We start from the raw sequence: 25,628 nt of genomic DNA, 5'->3' as shown, positions 1-25,628 counted from the left end.
TTTTTTTTTTTTAATGTTTATTTTTGAGGCAGAGAGAGACAGAGCATGAACGGGGGAGGGTCAGAGAGAGAGGGAGACACAGAATCTGAAGCAGGCTCCAGGCTCTGAGCTGTCAGCACAGAGCCTGACGCAGGGCTCAAACTCAGACCGTGAGATCATGACCTGGGCCGAAATCAGAAGCTCAACCAACTGAGCCACCCAGGGGCCCCTGTAGTAGTACTTTTCTGTAAGAGTCATGGATCCCATGCACATAGTAACAATCAACAGAAGATAGCTTTTTAAATAATAATAGAGGAGGGGTCCCTGGGTGGCTCAGTCTGTTAGCATCTGACTCTTGATCTCAGCTCAAGTCCTCATCTCAGGGTCTCGAGTTCAAGCCCCACGTTGAGCTATGCGCTGGGCATGAAGCTTACTTAAAAAAATAAAAACAACAGCAGCAATCCTCTGAGCTGTTGCTCAAGTTACCTCAGTTGAGAATCCATGCTCTACCTTTTTACCTACTCACTCAATAAAACATGTTGAGGGAATAGCAGTCCAGCTTTTGTTTGAGAAAGTTTCTTCTAGGTAGGTAAAGAGACACAATGTACAGGCTAAAACTGTTTTCCATCCATATACGGGTTTTTGTCCTTATTTCAGTCCTCGTGTTACTACAACCAGTAGTGGAATAGTGGAACAGTTGGGAATATTTTAAGATCAACTGAACTGTATTGTAATTCTTTAGCTACAGACTCTAAGGCTTCCTACTATATTCTACTAAATCTAAGAAGCACTTAAAAAAAAAAAAAACACATTTTAGGGGACCCCTGAGTGGTTCAGTTGGTTAAGCATCTGACTCTTGATTTCAGATCAGGTCATTATCTCAGGGTTTGTGAGTTTGAGCCCAACTCAGTTTGTGAGTTTGTGCGTCGGGATCTTCACTAACAGCACACTGTCTACTTGGGATTCTCTCCCAAGGCCCGTGCTCCACCCCCCTCTCTCAAATACATACCTAAACTAAAAAAAAAAAAAAAAAAAAAAAAAAGGTACTATACAAAAATTTCTGTAATAGTGTTGTTATCTTTGCTCTTTAACATTAATTACACAAGTGAATGAAGATTACTGTATGTACCTCAAGTTTTGCAGACTGTTATTTTGACTACCTAGGGAGAATCTCAGTATACTTTAGAAGCAGAAATATCTTGAGATGGTAATGTAAAATGAATTTTAATTCCTTTTGAACTTGTAAAATAGATATGTGTATGTGATAATGTGGTGGGATCATTTTCTTCTACTTTTGTTTTTTCCTGAGTTTTTAAAATTACTAATAAACAATATATTTATAAAATATGCAAATGAAAATTAAAAATTGAAGGCAAAAGAGGAGTTGTGGAGTTGTCTTTTAATTACCCCATGTTACTATCATTTAAGAATGTTGATAATCATTGGCATTTTTATAGTTTTTTTAAACGTTTATTTATTACTGAGAGACAGAGTGTGACAGAGCATGAACATGGGAGGGGCAGAGAGAGGGGGAAACACAGAATCCGAAGCAGGCTCCAGGTTCCAAACTGTCAGCACAGAGCCCGACACGGGGCTTGAACTTATGAACCATGAGATCATGACCTGAGCCAAAGTCAGTCGCCCAACCAACTGAGCCACCCAGGCACCCCTTATAATCACTGGCATTTTTAAAAAGTGGTCATTAGAAACTCAAAAATACCAAGTTGAGTCATTCAATTCACAATGAATAATAATTATAATACTGCTACTACCAGAGAAAAGTATCTTTCTGATAAATAATATACTGATGGTGACAGTGCATGTTTAAAGAAAACAAACAGGCAAGCTTAAAAGAACCAATTAAAATTCTTTTAATGCTATTTTTAAACCTTAGTAACTACTGTGCTTGTTCTGAAAAAGGGCTAAGAGGTATTATTGAAAATTACAAAATTAAACATACTGTTTTAAGTGCTTTACAGAACTATCAACATAAATACTGACAATATTTACTCTAAAAATGTAAATATTGAAATTTTAAACATTTTCCTCTCTATTGTCAAAGAGATATTTATCCTTATGCTAATTAGCATGCCAAAAAAGTCTACTTAGAAAGAAAAGATAAGTAGGGTGGCAAAGGAGTTAAGTTCTAAGTATTTTAACGGGCATGCCAGGAGCAAAGGTTTGTATCCTGAAAAGCTGGCTGGTTTGTTGTATCTTCTTGTACTTCAGCAGAAAATACAGATTGAAACAAAAAGATACAAAGTAAAATTAGGGTACTTGATATTAGAAATTATTAAAAATTCTAGTTGTCAGGTGTTATTGCCATGGACTGTCATCTGAAGAAATGGGAAGTGCAATTAAAACTATTTCATAATGATCTAAAAAATCTACATTGGAAGAAATTTTAAAACCTTCAAGCAGTTAAAGGCAACACCACAAGAAAATGATAAATGAAGATGTATCAGCAATGGGGAAGTAGGTCTTGGTCAAACTCTATGCCAAAAATTATGGTGCTAGTGGTCAAATGTGAAACATTCTAGTTTGAGTTTCTAATACAGGTAATGGGATCTGGTTGATTTACATATGATTTTGTGGCATTCCTTGTAAATAATGGCATTTATTTGTAAAAATTAAATGAAGTGTGGAAGTTGAAAGCGAAGTTATGAATTGCTAATTAAAAAAATAATATGCTTATGTTAATCTGCATTTGAACCAAGCTTTAATCTGTTAACTCACCTATTATGCTAAGTAATAAATTAATAAGGGACTCTCAGATCCTCAATTTATTCAGGTGGTTAAACCGGTAAGAATGCTGTATATATGCAAAATGAATTCAGTGCTGTTAATAGTGCCACTTCTCACTTATACTTCTTCAGCAAAAAAATGTAATTTCTACAACAAGCAGGCACTTACACAATTATAAATATGAAGCATGATTCACATTACTTCTCTAATCATCTAAGATTACAAATGAAGAAAATTAAACACTAAGGAATCTACTCCTGAAATCATTGTTGCACTATATGCTAATTTGGATGTAAATTTTAAAAAATAAAAAAAAAAGAAAATTAAATTGGTTTAATAAATAAATTGAATAAAAAATACTTGTTAAAATTTGCATAAAAATTTAGGAGGGGGTAATTTTTGGGTATTGTATGTCATTTACACGTAAAGATTTCTAATTGTAATTACTTATACAGATTTCTTAAAATTTGTGTGACTTACAACCAACTCCTGATCAAGGAAACAGACTGATATATCTTAGACTTTGCTGCATTTCTTGCAAAACACTATTCACTAATTTAAAAGATTGTACCCAATGAGCCCTTTGAATAGATTAAGTTGTGTTTTCAACATAAGTTTCTACCATTTGGCTTTATTGTTTATTTACTTTTATTAAAAAAAGAAATTTTTTTTTAGTGATTATTTGTTTTGAGAGACAGAGAGAGAGAGAGAGAGAGAGCGCGAGCGAGCAGGGGAGGGGCGGAGAGAGAGGGAGACAGAATCCCAAGCAGGCTCCGCATCGTCATCATGGAGTCTTGCGGGGCTTGAACCCACAAACTGTGAGATTACAGCTTGAGCCAAAATCAAGAGTTGGGCACTTATCAGACTGAGCCACCCAGGCACCTCCTGTTTATTACTTTTAAATCAACATCTCTGGTGGGGTAATATGCCAATTTATTTGTGGCTGGAGTTACACTTGGATTTGGGAAAGTCACAGAGATCTGTCTGGGATCCACTGGAGAGGTCATGGCTACAATGTCCCTTCCTCTGCTAATGGGTGAAAATGGGATTTCTGTAGCAATCTAAATGTAGTTGGTATTATGAGGTACCATTATTCAATATGTACAAAATGCCCCTCAGTGATTTCCTTTCTCTGCTTTATACACAAAGATATTCATGATGCCCTCTCCTGCCCACTGCCCCCCACCATTATGTAGCAAGAATAATACACAGATCAGGATAGAATGTTCCTGACCAGCAAATACTCAGAATGCAATTCTGAGGAGGGTAGTGTCAAGGAAAACTTTCTGAAGTATTCTTGAACTATCTCAGTCCACAATCAGTTCCCCTTTCTGACAAACTACACCAAATACTCTAGCACTTGATTATATACTATCTTGTACTGTCTTTTAAGAGGACAATTATAGAAAGGAACATTATCTTAAGGTTTAAGAAGTTTGGCTCTATTTAAAAAGTTATATAACTTGAGGTAAACTACTTTATTCTCAATTTACAGTATCCTTGTTTGTAAAATGAGGGTAGAGGGAAGGAGGAAGAACGGAACACAGAGATGCCTTACACCAGGCAGGTAGGCATGTAAATGCTTGAAGCAGGAAGGTGTTAATATTAGGAAATGGTGTGAGCAGAATGAATGCTTATATAGATGAAGTCATTCAAATTCTGAAAGTTGTGAATATTGTGAAAACCAACAAAATCTACTTAAGGTATGGAGATCTGGGTTCTGGTACTAGTTTTCTACTTCTGTACTAAATGATCTCTAAGGTCCCTTTCAATTCCAAAATGTATTGTTACATATACCAGGGCTTTGAAGAATTATATATAGACAGAGCATTTAAAAGTATCTTAATGTTATATTCCCTTTTTTAAAAAGTATTTTTTTAATGTTTACTTAATTTTGAGAGAGAGACAGCACGAGTCAGGGAGGGGCAGAGAGCGCGCCAAGACACAGAATCCAAAGCAGGCTCCAGACTCTGAGTTGTCAGCACAGAGATCGACACTGGGCTCGAACTCACAAACGTGAGATCATGACTTGAGTCGAAGTTGGACGCTTAACTGACTGAGCCACCCAGGCACCCCTCCCTCTTCTTAATTATTATAAAATAAAGGGGCTAAAAACAATACAGGACAATGTACACATTCACAGGCTGCTCTCAGCTGGGAAAATCCATTAGTACCACCAGGTACTCAACCAAGGCAAGGTGCAAAGGCTTTCCGTATTTTCTTCTTCGTTCTGGCATGCTAGTCCAACATGCTTTGTGCAATTAAGATCTCCTTTTCAACTAATTTATGATTAGGGTATGGACATGAGGTTCTCTCTCACTCAGGGTGGTAAACATGGAATGTGGAAAGAAGGGAGCCCTAGAACTGACTACCTATGCAACTTACCAGAGGGTAGTTACTTATTCTAGGCTTGTCTTAATCTATAAAATACAGACAATAATATCAATTTTACAAACTTAGTGGACAGATTAAACGTATATGGTCTATGAAAGTCTTAAGTGTTAATCATTACTATCATCAACGAGATGAAGAGTAGTTCCTCGTTATTTTGTCCCCAATTTGGTCTAGAAATATTTGTTAAATCAAGGAATGACTAAAGACTAATAATTCATTTCCAACAAAGGAAAGAACTACTTAGATCCTTTTTTTTTTAAATCTTTATTTATTTTTGAGAGAGAGACAGCATGTGAGCAGGGGAGGAGCAGAGAGAGAGAGGAAGACACAGAATCTGAAGCAGGCTTTAGGCTCCAAGCTGTCAGCACAGAGCCCGACAAGGGGCTCGAACTCACGAACCGTAGGATCATGACCTGAGCTGAAGTTGGACGCTCAACCGACTGACCCACCCAGGTGCCCCAGGTCCTTTTTTTTTTTTTTTAAAAGAACTATTTAGATCCTTAAGAGACCACAAACAAGTTACCTTTTGTACATAAGTTGCCATTTAAGTTCACATTCTTGACAGACGTCAAGAATCCCAACTGAGAATGAATTACACAAATCTTGAGAAAAATCAGTTCTTACACTTGCCATGTAGAAATGTAATTCAAGTAGAAAAGAAAATGCTCTGGAGCAGGAAGAGTATTAAAAGCAACTTTTAGGTTCCAGAGACACCTGCTCTCAACCTCAATCTGATTTATTCTTTAAATCAATCTCATTAATAAATGTAAAAAGCAGGTTATGGTAAGAATCAAATCCTTGAAAAGTGGTAAGTGATATTTAAAAAGCATTAATTCCTTGGGGTGCCGGGGTGGCTCAGTGTGTTGACTCTTGATTTTGGCTCAGGTCATGATCTCAGGGTCATGGGATCGAGCCCTGAATCGGGCTCTGTGCTGAGCATGAAGTTTGGGATTTTCTCTCTCCCTCTGCCTCTCTCCCTGACTTGTGCTCTGTCTCTCTAAAAATAAAAAAATAAAAATAAAAAGCATAATTCCTTTCCATTAAAATGTCATAGGGTCTCCAAATAGCTATAGTCAAATTAAAATTTTTCCAAAAACAATGGTTAACTCAAGCAATTCTATCCTCAAGTTATTTTGCTACAACACCCACCCCCAACCATCCATCTTGAAATTCTGTGATCTTAAATTATAAATAAAGGACTAAGTAAAAAACTTAACTACTGGTTCCTGAAGTCAAGTGGCATTACTTCTCCCACTGAACACTTTCTGGAAGAGACGATATTTGATTTCTCCTTTCCGCCTCCAACTCCAAAAGAAGTATTTTAGCAGTTGAAGAGGACTGCTGTGTTCTCTTTGCACTCCTAAATAAATTTAACTAATTAAAATGTTAGGAGAACCTAGTATTAATCCATTGGACACAATGACAGAAATCAAAACTTCTGAGATTTAAAAATTATTTTTGGAGGTCCAAACACTACCTCTCATACTCTCTTTTAAAAATAAAACTAAAAATGAACTACAAAATAAACAAAAATCCATTAAAGTGACTATTACTTATCATATTTACTTTCTGAGTTGTCTGCATCTCTCTTGAGGGGAAAATGGGAAATGTTTCCAATCTTATATTCTGCTGAGAAAGGTCTTCTCTGTGAATCAGTTTTAAATCTAGTTAAGTGCAGAATTTGTAGGCTACCCAACAATTTCACTGTTCTGACTACATTTATAATACCTCAAGTAAGGAAAAAATTTTTCTCTTGCTCTTTTCATGGATTAATATTGCCAGTAAATAAAGCTTATTCCTACATATACTATGACATGCAATATAAGGTCATGGTTTCTAGTTTTATTACTGGAGTTATTACTATAGTTACCTTTCAGTTTAGTACTTGATCATTTCTCAGCCAAATCAAGAGAGCAAGGTAGTTAGGTGACAAAAAAAATGGAGATTCCAACATGTTTCGAAAAGAAGAAGAAATAATATGGGCTCAAGATGACCTGTTTGTTAGTTTCTATCAGATCCATCCCAACAGGTTGGATTTGTAGAACTCTCCTCTGCTCCCAAGAGTTCTTTGGACATGACTTAAGAATCTACCTTGGGGCGCCTGGATGGCTTAGTCGGTTGAGCGTCCGACTTCAGCTCAGGTCACGATCTCGCGGTCCGTGAGTTCGAGCCCCGCGTCGGGCTCTGGGCTGATGGCTCAGAGCCTGAAGCCTGCTTCCCCTTCTGTGTCTCCCTCTCTCTCTGCCCCACCCCGTTCATGCTCTCTCTCTGTCTCAAAAATAAATAAACGTTAAAAAAAGAAAAATTAAAAAGAATCTACCTGTCAGGGTTTTTTTTTTTCTTCTTTTCCTCATCAGATCTAGTAGTAAATTCTATAGGTTATACATAGTGACTAAAAGATCTTCTGTGTCTCCCAAACATAATTTAGGTAAATATGGATAGAATTATGGATATTAACTTTACTATTTGTTATGTATAATTTAGAATCTGATACACACACGCCTTATTTAACTATATCTTAATTAGGGAAAAAACAGGAAAATATAAGAATTAAGAGCACAGATTTTACATCTGATTTCCTAAAATGTCAGTTCTAACTATTAGCTAAATGACCTTGGTCATATTATTTAACCTCTCATTTAAATGAGAGGTTATGTGCCTCATTTCCTCATCTGAAAATGAGAATAACAGTATTTGCTTCATAAAGTTTTAAATATTCAAATGAAATACGCAAATGTTAACAGATAGTAAGCAGTATTACTTGCTATTTTTAAAATCCCATCTACCTATTTACAGTGCTCAAAATTTGAAGCACCTACAGTACCTCAAAATCATACTATACTATAGGAACTTGTATATCTAGGGGAGTTGTCACTCTCTCTTATCCATCCCATTACCAAATCTGATCCATTCTACCTTGGCATCTCTGAAATCAATTCCATTCTCTCCACTTCATTCCTTTATAAGAGCCCTCATTATTTCCTACAATGAAAAAGTGCGGCGGGACGGGTGGTGGATCCAAGAGGCAAACATGAAGAGAAAACATTAATATGTTGTACACTTGAATTTCAATGACCAGATTACAGATGTTAGTTTATTTTTAACTGTGAAGACAAAGAGGTAGGACAAGCTAGAAATTTGAGGGAAAAAAATATGACAACTACATTTTAGTGGACTTTATACCCCAGAATAACTGTTGGTTTAAGACATTAAAATGTAGTGTTCGTGGGGCACCTAGGTGGCTCAGTCAGTTGAACATCCGACTCTTGATTTCAACTCAGGTCATGATCCCAGGGTTGTGGGATTAAGCCCTGTGTTGGGCTCCGTGCTAAGCATCTAACATGCTTAAGATTCTCTCTCTCCCCCTCTGCCTCTGCTCTTGTGCTCTAAAATAAATAAAAATAAATAAATAAAATAAAATACAATGTAGTGTTTGCACTGTTACCTCACAATCAAGCAGGGTCTACAGAACAAAGGGCTATGTGTACACAGAGGAGAATTCTCTGCCTATACAGACATGTCGAACAAGGCTCAAGAAAACTATATGGATATTTAAACCAGACCAGTGGATATTTTAAAGAAGTAGGGGAGTTCACTAGGAAATGAGGACATTCTGGGAAAAGGGATTATGAATGCATGGTGTGGAGGGAGGGGGGAGTGGATGGACAAGGAAGGGGACCCTCTTAGCTTGAGAGTTTGACTTGTATTCGACAAGAAACTGAGACAAAGAGTTTGCAAGTTGGGAAATGATATGACCATATCTGTGTTTCAGAAACTGAGTATTAGTTTTCTGAATTTTGGGAATTGGGTAAGAAGCTACCACAGGTGAGAGATGGTGACCTAAGTTAGGGCAGTGAGAGAAGGACATGGTGACTGACTAGATGGTTGAGGAAAATGGGATGGGATACAGCATGATCAGACATGGATAGTGAGGCCATTAAACCAGATTGGGAGCCTAAGAACAGACTTGGTTCAGTAAGTATCTTATCTTTTACAATAGGTCTTAAAAGATGGCGGGGTAAAACCTGACAATGGTATAGACATGGTAGTAGGATTTATTACTAAAGAGATTAGGAAGAAGATGCTCAATGTATTCAAAAGGCTTCAGGCATAGAACAGAACATCGATTTGTTTAGCAAGACTGTAAATGTACCATGTATAATGTTCCACTCAATATTCCTAGCTTATTAATTGAAATATATAATTCATTTAGATGACTACAAATCTCAATTTTAAGGTTTATAGTTTTAGTTAAGTCTTCATCAAATGATCTTTGATTTGATGAAGGCTTTTATCAATTTATGAATAGAAAAAATTAATACTGTACAAAACCAAAAGCCTTCCTAGGCTTAATGAGTATCTTGGGGCAAAATATTCAGTAACAAACTTGTGTTGTACAATAAACCATAACATATAAAAATCATTTGCCCACAAAGTGTCAAATAGTGTCTTTACACTTGCTTCTTTTCCTCCTTATCTGAAGCCTTTTGTGACCAGGGCAGTAAATATCTTGCATCCTATTTTCTCATTTCTTTAGGATTAAACAAGTAAGTACTGCTATGGTGACACCACTGCCAGTGTTTACTTCACATTCTTTTATTAACATCTAGTCTACAGGAAAATTTATCTATTAAAAATCAGCCAAAACTACTATAAGCAAAGTACAGATTCCTTCCTTCTTTTGTGAAAAGAACACCATTCTTTCTCAACTTCAACCTAAAATTTTCCATTTTCTTGTCTTCTCAAGTTTTTTCATCGCTCAAATCTGATCTTTACATTTCTATATAGGAATATAATGTTGGGATACATTTGCTCTAAAGGCACAAGTAATTTTTCTACAACAATGTGGTCCAAGATACAAGCTGGCAAGTCTCACAGACTGGCAAAAAGAACCATAAAAAGCTAAAACAACATCAGAGGATTCTATTCACATTCTTAAAACAAGAAAAAAAGAGGATAACAACCAAGCAAACTATTCCAGAAGAGCCTATTTTAGCCAACAGATTAGTCAAATTAAAGATGCTATTATTATTTTACATATAGCCCCAAGAGGTACAGTTTAAAAATTTAATCATTACAAAATGGGGGGGGGGGGAAGGAAGGGAGGAAAAGGGGGAGAAACCAGGTCATTAATGTCCTTTTGGTATAAAGTATCAATATTTTGAATGGCTCTTTCCCAATAATACCACCAAGGCACAGTGCATGTCCCAGAATAGTTAAGCTACTATGGCTTAACTGCTGATAAAACTTGCAAAGATTTTTGGTAATTTTAAGTTACATACCTGCTATTAGAGAGATTTCAGCCATGGACTTCTCTGACTTATATACATGAGGACATACAAAAGTCAATTCCAGCAAAGGAATGACTAGGCACAGACTATCCTAGACATTTCTTTAGAAACAGTCTCTGCAGTGCAAATCTATGAGCAAAACTCAAACCACTGTAAAGGGAACTAAGAGAAAAATTTCAGGTCACCTCAGACTTTGCTTTATTTAATACAGTGCACTGAAATAAAGCATTAATCATCTGACAGATTATGCAATTTTAAATTAAAAAGTTGAGCAGCACCACTTTCTCATAAAGTCACCAATGATATGTCATACACAAATATATTCCTAAATAGATCAATTAAGCAAGTGCACTTTTGTATCTTCATTTGAACATTTAAAAATGTCCAATACTCAGAAACTTAAAAAATAAAAGCTGAAGTGCCCCCAACACCTCCTCCTGCCAAGCCAATCACCTAGTTACCAGGCATTTACTACACTTCTTAGAAACTGTGCCAACAGTGATATGCAAAGGAGATGGCTACAGCATAAAGTGGAATCAGGGTTACCAAAAGTCCTGGTTTTAGCACTGTAAGTCTTGTGTCCCAGGAAATCCTTAGTTCTGAGCAAATCAAGGTAGTTGTTCATCTTAGTAGGAATACATCTTCATATGAATTTGCTTTCTGTTATGTTTCACAATCTTAAAGATACGAGAAGCTTCTGGGTGGCTCAGTCAGTGGAGTGTCTGACTCGTGATTTCGGATCAGGTTATGATCCCAGGGTTGTGGGGTCAGGCTCCACCTTGAGCATGGTGCCTGCTTAGGATTCTCTCTCTCTCTCTTTTTCTCCCTCCCGCTCCTCTCCCCTGCTTGCACATGTGTGCACTCTCTCTTAAAAAAAAAAAGAAAGAAAGAAAGAAAGAAAGAAAGAAAACAAAAGAAACTGCAAAGGCTTAGAAAACATCTTGCACAAACTTGGGGTACGACATAGCTTATCTTTTTCTGCAACAGAATCATACTCTTCTCTGAAATAAAATATGGAAATTAAAAACCAAATTGTGTGTGACACTATGCATAAGGGCCAAGTTGAGTGTTTATATGGGAACAGACAATATTTGTATTGCATTTACAATTTACTGTATATCTTGACACGAGTTTTCTCATTTGGATACAAGTCTAGGGACGTTTCTCATAAAGAAACACTGTCCCTTGCTTAATTAGGAGTACCTTTCATCTAATTAGTATTTGAATATGCCTTAAGTGAAAGTCACAATGAAGGTTACAAAGATGAACAAAACATACTTGGTCTCAGGAAGCTTACAATTTTGTAGGAAAAATGACATAAAAATATGAAAAATATCAAAAGAAACAAAAAATATTGTGAAAATCTGAAGACAGGTCAGGGAGAGATTTATGAAGAAGGAGGCAAATGACCAAACGGCACGGCACTTCAATAGGAAAGAACATACTAGAGAAAAGAAAAGTGAAAGCAAAGGCACAGAAGGCAACAAAATGTAGGAATATGAGTAGACTCCATAGGAAGCACAGTCTGAATGGATCTCAGGGTATAAATGGGAAAATAAAAACAGCAAGAAGGTCTACATACAGTTAACATAATATAGATCTCTGAGTTTGGTCAAGAACCTTGTCTCATTTTAAAGAAAAAAAAATTTTAATGTTTATTTATTTTTGAGAGAGAGAGAGGCAGAAACATAGGGAGACACAGAATATGAAACAGGCTCTAGGCTCTGAGCTGTCAACATGGAGCCTGATGCAGGGCCATGAGATCATACCCTAAGCCAAAGTGGGATGATTAACCGACTGAGCCACCCAGGTAGCCCTAGAAACCTTGTCTCATTTTTATAAGCAACAGTCCTAGACATTTTGATGAGAAACATACCAATATTGAAAAAACTAGAGGTACTTTTTAAATGAATAAAAATAATTCTAACAGAAGGCTGGACAATACATCTAGAAATATTAAGCATTTTATTAAGATGATTTAAATATGGTCTACTTTTAAAATGCACCGGTTTGCAACAAAAACCTATAATGAGTTGATGAAAACTAAAATTAAGAGATCAGAAATAATGTACTGTGTGGAGGAAAGAAACTGCAAGAGACTGACAAAAAGTTAAGACAATCAGTAATTTCAGCTTCATTCTACAAGACTGTAGGAATACTATGTACTTACTATGTGCACACAGTGCAGATACCAGATATACACATCAAGGCTATTTTTTACAACAGGATGTTAACTTTGATGCCATAGCATGTGACATCCAAAGCATACTGAGATTACTTTTAGTTAATACCGCTACCACACAACATGGCACCACTTAGGGTATTTGCGTTAAGATCTCACTTATATTGACAAATGAGGCAGATTCCTAGGGCAGGCCATACTTTTCCTCAAAAAGCTGCTTTGGATCCATCCAAGTACATAATATTCAGTTATGACTTAAATATCTCATGGCCAGGGATCTAAGTGTGAAGTTAATTGCTGCGTAACCAGCACTTAACAGCTGGAATACAGAATGCAATTATTTGTTGAATGAATCAAAACCAGTTTCTTGCCCTAGGGTCTGGCAAACTCCAGACCTCAGGTCAAATCCCATTTACTGTCTGTTTTTTTATAATTAAAGTTTTGTTGGAACACTGCCACGCAATTGCATATTGTCTATGGTTGCTCATACTACAATGGTAGAGTTGAATGGTTGTGACAGAGACTGTATGGTCCACAAAGGCTAAAAATTTATCATTTGGCACTTTACAGAAAAAGTTTGCTGATACCTGCTCTATAAGCTAGAACCTCGAAGTAAGGATAGATCTTGTCCACTAATTCACTGGTGGCCAAAGGGTTTTAGCTCAAACAACAACTCAAAATATCCTGGAGTGCAGTGTTGAGAAGGATTCTGAGACCAACTCCGGTCTCAAAGGGAAAGATTACAGTTCTTAATTATCAATGACTACTGTGGTTTAGGAGGAGAAATAGGGTTGTAACTCTAAAAACACTGAAAACTTCTGTTGCAGAAAACTTTATTTTAAATAACTAGCACTGCTGTTTGATAGTTTACAAAGATGTATTAATTAGCCACAAAATAATACGCACACTCTCTCCTCCCAAAAAACGTGAAAGGAATCACTGAGAATGGTTTGCCTGAATGCTGAAGACTGTCTACCAAAAACAATGACTTTGGATTCTGGCATAGTTGCTGATGCTCATTTTTACAACATTCATTCATTCATTCAATATTCATTCATTATTCACTTGGTCAACAGATTCAGTTGTTTAGAACCATTCCTAAGGATGATTAAACAGTGTTACCAGGGGAACCTATGGCAAGAAAATAAGCCCCCAATATACCCCAAAACTCAATCAAGCTTTAAAGATAAAATTGAAAAGGGCATGTTGGGTAAAGTACATTTTTACATTTGAAGCTAAATTAAATCTGCCCCCTTTGATTCTGGAAGTAGTTAATAGAGCAAACAGTTTAATATTAAAGGATTCATGCCACTGGAGCTCTGCAAAGTTTCCCTTTAGATTATTTTAGAAAATTCCTTTGTTGGGGCGCTAAGTGGCTCAGTTAAGCATCCAACTTTGGCTCAGGTCATGATCTCACTCATGGCTTGTGAGTTCGAGCCCCACATCAGGCTCTGTGTGGACAGCTCACAGCCTGGATCCTGCGTCTTCCTCTCTCTCTCTCTGCCCTACCCCTGCGCGTGTGCGCGCACGCTCTGTCAAAAATAAATATTAAAAAAGAAAATAAAATTCCTTTGTTTGCTGGACCTACCACAAGTACTTGCACCCTAGCTATAAAGGAGGCTGGGAAAACTAGTCTCCAGCATTTTTATTTTCTACAAAGCAAGTTGTTAAACAGGACTTATTTAGATCTGTGTCTTTTCGGGGCTCCTGGGTGGCTCAGTCGGTTAAGCGTCCGACTTCGGCTCAGGTCACGATCTCGCGGTATGTGAGTTCGAGCCCCGCGTCAGGCTCTGTGCTGACTGCTCGGAGCCTGGAGCCTGTTTCAGATTCTGTGTCTCCCTCTCTCTCTGACCCTCCCCTGTTTGTGCTCTGTCTCTCTCTGTCTCAAAAATAAACGTTAAAAAAAAAAAATTTAGATCTGTGTCTTTTCAGACACTGGTCTCTCTAAAGGTAAATGTGAACACACACATCTGTGTATCTATAAAAGACATTTTAAGGCAGATATTACATTTCTGTTAGATGTACTCTGGCCCATATAGGCCACACCCCAGAACGACAGGAAGTAAGGAGCCATGCATGGGATATGGGAAGAGGTAACAAAACCACTGCGGGGAATGGTGACAAGGAGGGTCTCAAGATCAGATCAAATTTAAATCTGAAGACCCAGAAGCCTACAAGAGCTAAGTGGTATTACAGCAGTGGTTATCATATTGATGACCTCTCATCATAGTAGGGATTTTAAGTGTTTGTGTGTGAGCACGCATAAGTCTTTAAAAGCACTTCTGAAAGACTCTGATAAAACCTCCTTGTTCTTCCTAAAGTCCCTAAGACCTACATTCCTAGCAAAGAAAGGTCAATTCACCACAGACTGTCTTACTCATCTTTTTGCCTTCAAATAACTGTCCCCCAATTTAGTAAAGAAAAAGAGGGTCTCTCTGTTCCTCAGGTCTCCAGAAATCAGATTCTTCAGTAATTTAAATAACTTGCTCTCAATGTCACAAGTCTCAACTTTCACAAGTCACAGAAAAAGAGAAAACAACCACTGCAAAGAGATGACCATTATTGGGGGTAAGAAAGCTAATGATGTATTTTTCTGTTCCTAGGTGAAGCCACATCTTCTCCAAGTTTGCTGATTTGTCATTTCAGAATTTAATACTAACACCAAAGATGCTTAATAAAGTCTTCTGAACAGGTTGCAGAATCAGATAACTACAACCACAGAGACATCCCTATTTGTTAGATACAATATCTGCTTTCATATATTTCAAGCAAATGCTACACTACAGTTTATGAGCTGTTAGGGTAGAGGTAAAAGAAATCAGAAGTGAGGTGCTTTAGTACTAGCAGGTAAATTAGAATTTAAGTTAAGGGTAGATTCCAGAACAAACCAAACCTGTCTTCATAAATGGAAGAACACCACGACTATTTCTTTTAATATAAACACTCAAATTTTACAAAACACCACCATCTATAAGGATGGGGGAACATTTTTTTAAAAACGTAATTTTACAATCTGTTTCAACATAAGGCTGAATTCAGAAACAGAATTAGTGTCTTCCATGAAAGAAGGAATAAATGACTGCAAAAAATATTTTATTTCATTGTACTGTTAACCTCCTAACTAGGATTAAATGACAAAGCTTAATGTGACTGCCCTCAAATGCATTTGAAACCATAAGAGGAATGCCATGATTTAGACTGTGGGTTCATAATTTGCATGACTAAGTTACATTCTAAATGAAATTTCAAGCCCAGGACATTCCTAATGGAAAATTCCCTAGTAAACCTGCCAAAAGTTCAGAGGAGAAAAATTAACCAACTAACAAAAAAAACGGTGGAAGCAGAGGTACTTCCCATAGTTTTCTCTTGTAATTTTAGTATCTCAATCTAAGTAAGCAGCAGTTTATGCTAGCTGCTTAATGCCAACACTAGTTTATGCAACTAATTGTTTTATGAAGTTATTTTTAACTAATTTAAGTTCTTCCTTTTACACTTTGCCATGGTAAGTTTGTTCAAAGATGCTCTCAGTTATTGAGTAAAATAAAGTCCATTTAGAAAAATAAAATGCATGCCACACTTTGGAAGCCACAAATAATGCTTGTATTTGGCTTTCTCATACATTACTCACTTACTTGCATAATTAGTAGGTCAGTAAGTACTTTTTTTTTTTTTTTTTTTTTTAAAGTAGCTTCAGAACTTGCCTGTCTTGGCAATTCTAAGAAATAGAAGTCAGTATCCAAAAAATAGCATATACATGTTTGCATTCTTGGACATTCGTATATACCAAATGAATGGAGAAAAGCAATGAGAACCAAAGTTTGGGTGTTAATTAGGTTGTTAGAATAAGGAGTGCACATGGGGAAACCACAAAAAGTATGCAGGGACTTTCTGTAATCAATTCTGAGTTCCAAAGAAGCATCTTCAGATATTTCCTTCCTTCCTTGTCAAAAACAAGTGATTCCATCAAGGATTTCTATTTTTTATATATTTATGTATTTTGAGAGAAAGAGCATGTGTGTAAGAGAGCATGCATGCATGGGCAAGGCGGGGGAGAGGAGAGAGAGAATCCCAAGCAAGCTCCACACTGCCAGTGCAGAGCCCAACTCAGGACTCAATCCCAAGAACTGTGAGATCATGACCTGAGTTGAAATCAAGGGCTGGATGCTTAACCGACTGATCCACCCAGGCACCACCCACCCTGCTCCGGATCAAGGATTTTTAGAGATCAAGTCAGCCCTATATAGTATTCCTATTCCAACCTCCTATTGTACTCTTACTTCACAATTAAATGTATCATGTAATTTTTAGAAACCTTATGAACTGGGAGACAAACTACATGATATCTTAAAAGACTTTAAAAATCTACTAAGAAATTGTGGCTAATATATGAGCTGTCAATCATTAAACATTTTTTAAAAAACCACTTATTATGTTCCAGGCACCAATATACACAAATGAATCTTCACTATTTCCAAACATTTAACTGGATTCTAAGGAATTAGGTGGTTTTCCCATTCCTTAAGAGACTCATCACCCTCAACAGGGCATTCCAGCCTGAATCTGTGTCGAAAAGAATTGCTTGGCAGAGACTGTTTCTAAGCTAATGTTTTCAGACCCTGATGTCCTCCCCAAAGACACAAAGTAATAAAGAGTAAAGTCTTTCTAACAATTTTAGATCCATTTTTCATAGAAGATATAATTTTTTTACAGAGCAAAACCTCACCTAAGTACTACCATGAGGCTATTTAAAGTTTTTATTCATCTTATTCAGTGTGACTATTCATGTTTCACTTTAGAAATATTAAGAGTTTGAATACTCTTACTAATATTCAAAACAAATCTTTCCACAAAATTCTGAATTCCAAAACACCTGGGACCAAGAATTCTAAGTGAGGGATTCTGGGCCTATAATTCATTTCATAAACATCTATGATAGCAAAACACTTCTTTGAAAAACTTTGCATTTTCTAATTTCCGTATTGTTGCCTACCCTGATTCACTGATAGTCTAAACCTTACGTTCTCTCTTGATATCATGTATAGATCATACCCACCTCATTTTTTAGGTCTTTTTGGACTAGTAGAGCCTAAGATTTTTCACTATTCCTCTGACTCTATAACCATTCATCTCTATCACTCATTTGGGTATCAATTATTATTATTTTGAACTGCTATTTAAATTTCAGATTAACTTTTCATGTCTTTGCTAAAACCTTTTGTGCATAATTACGTGATTTAATTCTAACATATAGTAACTGAGAACAATTAGCTCTCAATAACATTCAGTCAGATGAATGAGTCCTCAAGAGACAGATGCCCTAAATAATGAAGAATTATAGTTGGAAACAGATATAACACTTAAAAAAATTAGTGTAAATGGTCTATGATGGGAACTGATAAACTACGGAATACTTTATGTATTTTTCTCATTAAAATAAAAAATTGTTGAGCACTATGTGCCAGTTACTGGGCTAACCATTTGAGATTGTGGTGGCAAAGTGACATGGTATTCCTGGCCTCCTGAAACAGTTTAGAGGGCAAGAGAGAATAAGTGGATAAATGTTAATTACTGATTATGATAAGAGCTATGACGACAATAAACGGGATACTCCTTTATATAAGGTGATCAAGAGAAACTTCCCTGTAAATGTACAGCTGAGTTAAGATATAATGTTGACACTGAGTCAGAACTACAGAGAGCGGGAGAAAGATCACACTAGAGAGTAGCTGTAAACCCCAAATCTCAAAAGATGGTAAAGGGCTTGTTGGGTCAAGATCAGAAAGAAGTTCAGTACGGATAGAGCTTTGTTAACAATGGAGAAGAGATAAAGTTGTGAAATAAGCAAGAACTGGATCTGGTTTCTATTTTAAGACACTGGGGGGGGGGGGGGAATTGGGACGGGGGGGTCCTAAATGTCTGATTTTCCTTTTTTTTTTTTTTTTTTTTTTTTTTTTAAATTCTAGGTGTAGACTGAGCTAGATGAAGACAAGAACTGAAACAAGTTAGGAAGCTCCTGTAGGAGTCAAACAAGAGAGGACTGGCTTAAACAAGAGTTAATACCACAGAAACACAGGATTTTAGCGCTCAAAAAGACCTAAACAGCCATTTAATCAAACTTGCTTTATGGAAAGATAAGTCCTAAGAGAGAAGTTAACTTGTTCAAGGTTTTACAGCCAGTGCCAGAGAGAAGCCTGAGACGCTTAGGTCAAAATTATAATCACTAAGCCACGCTACTTAACAGGCTGGAATCAAAGGTCTAGCAACTACTGAAAACTAGCACATCATTCCTCAAATTTACCCCTCAAGCTTCAAGTCATCAGCTAAAACTTATGCGAAAAGTAAGTGTCCAATTTGAGCACCTGAAGGTTCAGAGGAAAGTACATAAAGGGTCTGTCTGTTGAGGAATAAAAGTACTCTCAGCTCACACTGCTTAGTGACGGAACTTTTACTTTAAACCCCACACTCTCAGATAGTTAATATTAATTTATCTTCTACCTAGGACCCTTTCTTTGGTAGACAAGATGGATCAATCACTAAAACATCACAAATGCTTTTCAAAGTGTTTATCATTCCTGTTCAATCAGAGCTCTAAAGTGAATGCAGTTAACAGTAGTCTTGATCATTAGAAAGAGAACGTCTTAATCATCTTCCTTACTCTTTTCTGCACTATTTCCTGCCCTTCTACCTCTTCACTGCCTATTATCACCATCATCACTTTCATGTCAACAGAAAAATGTTATGAATGCTCTTCTGTTCTTAAAAGCTTGCACATCCTGTCTTCTCTTTGTTGAAGATGATGAAGGTGACAGGACTTTTGAAAGAAAAAAATGTATAAGAAAATCTAAAATAGAGGAAATTTCATACAAATTTTTTTTCAGCTAGCAACTAAAACTGCATAAGCAATAGCCAGTGCTATTAACTGTGATTAATTTGGGTGTCCTGAACCTAAAATATAATCTCAGTATGTTCCTTAGTTCAGAACAGCTGACCAGGTAATTGTTTAATATAAAGAGAACTAAAGCTTCCTATTAAATTCCCTCCCCCTCACTGTGGAATTAGCTTTTGTAGGCAGGAGTTCTATAATGCTTACTCCTCAAAGCTACCCCAAAGTTAGCATTTTTACACTTACTCCTCTACACCACTCCACGCCTCTGCCTCTTCCTCTTCTGTCAACGCTGTTCTTTCAAACAGTGGAACTCAGACTCACTACTCTTCACAGAACACATCCATTTTATTATCTCTAGGGAAATAACTGGCACTAAATTTCTAAGAAATTAAGTACAGTATAAGCTACAACTTACCCACCTTTCATAATCTGAAACTTATTACTTGAACTGAATGCAGATTAGCCTAAAACTCCTTTAAAATTTGGAACTGGGGTGCCTGGGTGACTCAGTCGGTTAAGCGTGTCTGACTCTTAGTTTTTGCTCAGGTCATAATCTCCCCGTTTGTGAGTTCGAGCCCCACATCATGCTCTGTGCTGACAGTGCAGAGCTGCTTGGGACTCTCTCCCTCTCTCTCAAACATAAATAAACTTTACAGTAAATAAAAAAAATAAAAGATTTGGAGCTGTTCTATGATATGAAGTTTATAAAAATCCTTAACAAGGATTGCTACAACTGTTCCTAAACAAGCATGAAAGAAGAACTTTCAGAAGAACTTACATTTGTTTTAAAGGTATCTACTAAAGGGGCTCTTGGGTGGTTCAGTCGGTTGAGCATCGGAATCCTGATTTTGGCTCAGGTCATGATCCCAAGGCCGTGGGATCTGCATTTGGGTCTATGCTAAGTGGGGAGCCTGATAAAGACTCTCTCTCCCCCTCTTACCTTCCCCACCTTGTGCATGCTAAAATTTAAAAAATACATACATTTTAAAATGTATCCACTAAAGGTAGACAACACAGCAAATTCTCAGGTCAAAGAGACATTATTAAACTTGAAATGAGAAGAAAATTGATAGCTTTACTACAGGAAAGCTACTAAATATTCTAAAATCATGAAAGTCAACTATTAAAAAAACTACCTTAAGGTTACGTCAGAATTTGGGCACACGTACAATCTATGTAGAGATGAATTACCAGGTGTACAAAACAAATATTAAAACCAAGAAGTAGGCTTAAAAAATAATAATCAGCTAATCTGTTACTATGATCAAAAGTTGAATGGAATGCTCAAGAAGCCTATTAAAAAAGTCAACCTAAAATGACTACATATTAATAAGAGATTTCAAGATGAAGCACATGAAAACATGGCTTCACATTTATCTATGGTTCCTATTCTTACATTCCCCTCCAACATAAATCAAAGATGGTAAACACTGAGAACAAAGCATGGAAAAATGAGTGTACAAAAAGGTGAATAATAACCACACAGATGGAAACATTTAGCAGCCTTAAATGTCGATATTCTCCTTTGATACTACACCAAAACTTGACAACTGGTTGCAATATACTGGAACGGAAACCTTACCAAAAAACTTTAGATCTGCCGGAATATTAAAATCCATTGGTTTAATGGAAGGATTTCTTACCCATGCATGATTTTGTAACATCATGCATTGGTCACTTAGAAAACGCTTGTACAGAGTTATGTGGATCTTCAAATGTTGACACATTATATATTCTTTTTAAAAAACTATCTTCTTTAACATCACTAATATCATCAGAAAAATTTTTCTAAATATTGGGAAGCTGTCAAGAGCACAGTGGCTGATATAAATTTTCCAAAATTCTAATTTTCACTTGAAAACTGGAACTTTATCATTGACCATAAATACTGTTGATCCTTTCCTTAAAGCAACAGGCTCATTTTGTTTATTATGGAGAAAATGTCTCCCCAGTACCCAAGTCTGAATAACTGTAGTTTTTCAGGGATTCTTTAAAGTAAAAATGGTATTCATGAAAAAAGTGGCTGGTTCAGCTTGCAACTCAAATTACGCAAATGCTTTTCCTATAGACAACTGTTATATCTTCAATATGCCAGCAAAAATAGTGTTTCAAGCAATCTTTTCATTCTGTCATAGTATATTGAAATAATATGTACAAGAGCCAAGATTTGATTAAAAAACAAAAAAACAATTTTTTTTTTGTTTTTTTACTTCTTCAAGTGCATTTAGGTGAGTGAAGTTTTTTGTTTCTGGTTTTTGTTTTTTTGTGCATGGCAGTGAAGAATACAATGACTATGAATACAGTGTGGTGCTCTGACTCGACCGGTTCTAAGGTGCCCTAAATTTTACCCACCACTGCTTTCGTACCATTGGTACACATGTCAACGCAGTAAAAAAGGTAAAGAACATCTCAGTATTATTGTAAAATCAGTTTTACATGTGCAGACTCCTGAAAATGTTCACGCAACCCCAAGGATTCTTTGGAGCATACTTTGAAAGCCACTGAGCTAGACAATTTGTTACGCTGTTCACAATCACAATGATTTTGTCTTAGTCCTTACTCATACATTAATAACAGTCTTAAAAATCAACTTCAGCTGGAAGAAGCAATGCTACAGAGGAATAAAAGTTTTATAGAACAAGAACGAATACTACATTAGTATAGTCTCTATAATAATTTACGGATAATACTCCACTTAATCCTCAACAACCCAAGGGATGCCTGGGTGGCTCAGTGGGTTAAGCATCTGACTCAAGTCATGATCTCACAGTTGTGAGATCAAGCCGTGTGTTGGGCTCCAAGCCCTCTCCCCCTGCCCCTCATCGGTGTGTGCACTCTCTTAAAAAAAAAAAAAAAAATCCTCAACAACTCTAATATATGTTATTTTTCCCACTGAGGAACCACGAGTAGGAAAACTTCAGAAAGGGAAGTACAAATTTTGCCTAAAACTTCACTGTACTGGTGGAATTATAAGTCATATTGTCTTCTTTGTATTCTTCTGCATTCTAAAACACTTTAACAAGAAAATTAAAAAGACAAACATTTAAAAATGCAGCCAATCTTACCAATACAAACCCAGTGCAATTTCAAGTTGAAGAATTTCAAGAGCAGAAGAAAATATACACATATTTATATACTTCATCCCTATCCTTATTATTTGTACAGTATAGAATTCAAGATTACCAAAGGATTCCTCAGTTTTGTTATCAAGTAACTTAAACATAACTTATAAATCTTAGAAGTAGCAGCTATAACTTTGTTAGCATAAAATAGTAATATTCTCACTGCAACCTTAAAACACAAGGTAACAGTTGGATGGAATATGCATACCACTTTGACACCAAAAACCTATTAATTAAACAGTTTATATTTACAGTTTTTATTTTATCGATATCCTCAGTTCCATTAACTTTCAGAAAGTCTCCCAATTTTTTTTAGAATAAAGTGACTTGGAAAAATATATTCCAATGTATAAACTTTAGAAGTATAAATTTTAGAAGACACAGATAATTAGAACTTTATTTTATATAACATTTTCCATTTCCTTTCCAGAAGCCTTTGCCAAAAACTGCTATTACACAGACAAAACAGATTTTCTTTCATCTTTTTTCTCTTCCCACAAAGCAGAGGAAAGCAACAGGTAATCTACCAGTGAGGCCATCAGTTCTGTGTATGTTTTCAAGAAAAAGTTATTTAATGAAATGCTAAGTTTTGAATAAGAAAAAATGTCTATTTTATTAAAAGTACATATTTACTGATAAATTTTCAGAGCAAGTACTGAAAAATTCAGCAAGATCTATAATGTAGTGAAGGTGCTGATTCCAAGTCAATAATTTAAAGCAATCAAAATTATTTATAACTGTTTTAAATAGATGTTCTCTTCCTTTAATATCTTTATTGAGTCTATCTGTACAACAGTTAAAAACATTCAATTCCTCACCACTGGAAAAAACTACCTAGCAAATTATCTCATAAGATCAGAATCCAGTTTAAATTTAAAAGGTCTCACTGGTTACATACATTAAATATATAAGGTATATAAATGAGCTTATCTACAAAATTATAAAATAGCATAACTACAAGAGTAAGCTTTAGAAGCCAGCTCAATGTAAAAATCCAGAATCAGAACATTAATTACTCTCTGTGGTTAGAAAGACTAAGATTCTTAATTTAAAAGTAAACATATTTCTAGTACTCAAGTACCTCAAATACAAATAATTTTAATCATAGTTATATTCCAGATACTGTTCTGCATAATAAAAACCAGATGGAAATTCTGCAGTTCATGTTGCAAGTATTTTTTCTTTTGGTAATTTAAATATTATTTAAAACCTGGTACATTTCCCTAAATGTTCATTTCTTTCTTTTATAAATTTAAGGTTCCTTAGAAACAGTTTAAAAATTCTTGATCCTGTGTTAATGCAGAACAAAAATTCTTTTTAAATTGCTACTGAAATAATAATCACTTGCTATATACCCTTAATTTGACTAACATCAGGAATAAACACATCAAAGCTAGCAAGTATGGAATACTGGCATTTCTTTTTGTTTGTGGCACATTTTAAAAAGTTGAATTACATTGAAGATACACTTAATATGATATTTATGTACATGATCAAAGTTTTAGGATTAATTCTTCATTACAACTCAATAGATGCCCCTTAGCATGGAGGCTTACTTTCCTTTCATATAGCAAAGAGAAATGTTGGAATTTTATAGTTAAGGATTATCTTGAGGATAAAATGAAAATCAGTTTGTAAAATTAAAAGGATCCCAAAGCCAATGTGTTAATGTTTATTTTTGAAGGAAGACAAAGTGCTCTCCAAACAGTCTCTCTTAAGTGTTTACTACAATTAATTTTTCTACCTAAATGCTAAACCCTTATGTGCAAAGGCAAGGTTCTCAGAACTAAGATTATAATGGTGAATGAAATGGATCAGTTCCTCCCCTCACGATGCTTACATTTAACAAACTGGTATTATCTATGTGCAATGTACCACGTACATGTGCAATGTACGTGCTTTGGGGCATACAAAGAAGACATCCTGTCCTTGGACTTTACAATTTAGAGTAAAAGATAACAAAAATCATACGAATAATGACAACAGAACAGTAGCAGAATGTTGGAAGTGATAGGTGTCATAGCAAGAGAGGACTTTCCTGGAATGGAGCAGGGGGGTATTACGGAGAGAATGCAAAAGACAGAGCAGTTATTTTCATGCCCCCATCACATTTTTTAAATTCAGCCAGTGTATTATTGGGCTCTTCAGTTGTATTGATACCTCGAACATTAAAACAAAACTGGCTACAGGTGTTTTAAAGATCTGCTTTGGGGCTTCCTCAGATAAGACAACATCACAATTTATTGTGAATGCCAAACAAGAAAATCCAAGTGAAAACACTTGGTGCAGTGCAGAGTTTAAAAGCAAAGATGGGCTCAAATAAGACACTCATTCAGGGTTCTGTGTCCTTAAAGTTATTTAACCTCCGTGACTGTCAATTTCCTCTCCTAAAATCTGGAAATGAAACTACCCAAGTGGTTCTTCCACACTATTTGACTAAGGTACCAATCGTTTTGTGTATGATTACTATCCTGTAAAAATGTAATTCACTATAAAAATACTTTATTTCTTCTTCCAGTTTCTCTACTACATACTGTCCTAAAAGTCCGCAAGGCCACTAACTAATCTTATCTTTTCTAGGCCTCAGTTTCCTCCTCCATAAAATGAGAGCGTGGGACTGGATGACCTAAATAGTCCCTTCCGGCTCTTAAAAAGTCCCATGACTCCGTTATGACTCAAATACTATTCAAGAGTCAGCTTTCAGGAGTGATAGGACTTTGAAGTTAAATGAACATCTCCCTTCTTTTAGTTACTTCTTGCTAAGATAAGGTTTTGTTGAGCAAGTCTAAACAGCTTTCTAATTACAAAAAAGTCAAAAATTTACAAGTTAGAAGCTTTAAGTTGTAAGTACTCGATATATATTAGATGCTACCAGCAAAACAAAAATCCAATTAGACTGAATTAATTTTAAAATCACGATGTTCATTTAGTGTCAACTTCTACCCCGTTAAAAAACAGAACTGCTTATGTTCCTTCCGAACAAGAGTTGCAGGGCAAAAATGCTTTGCTAAACTAATAAATGTGTGGGG

The 25,628-nt window shown here is 36.0% G+C and overlaps 1 protein-coding gene across 1 annotated transcript in view; it reads right to left on the bottom strand.

The window, feature by feature from the left end:
- RAP1B (RAP1B, member of RAS oncogene family) overlaps positions 1 to 25,628 on the bottom strand; it is a 43,561-nt gene that overhangs the window by 17,341 nt on the left and 592 nt on the right. The gene's annotated exons all lie outside the window — the stretch shown is intronic.

The sequence above is a fragment of the Panthera uncia genome, chromosome B4, assembly GCF_023721935.1.
Source record: "Panthera uncia isolate 11264 chromosome B4, Puncia_PCG_1.0, whole genome shotgun sequence".
NCBI classification, from domain to species: Eukaryota; Metazoa; Chordata; class Mammalia; order Carnivora; family Felidae; genus Panthera; species Panthera uncia.
Note: the sequence above shows the minus strand (reverse complement) of the source record. Positions and strands in the feature narration are given on the sequence as shown.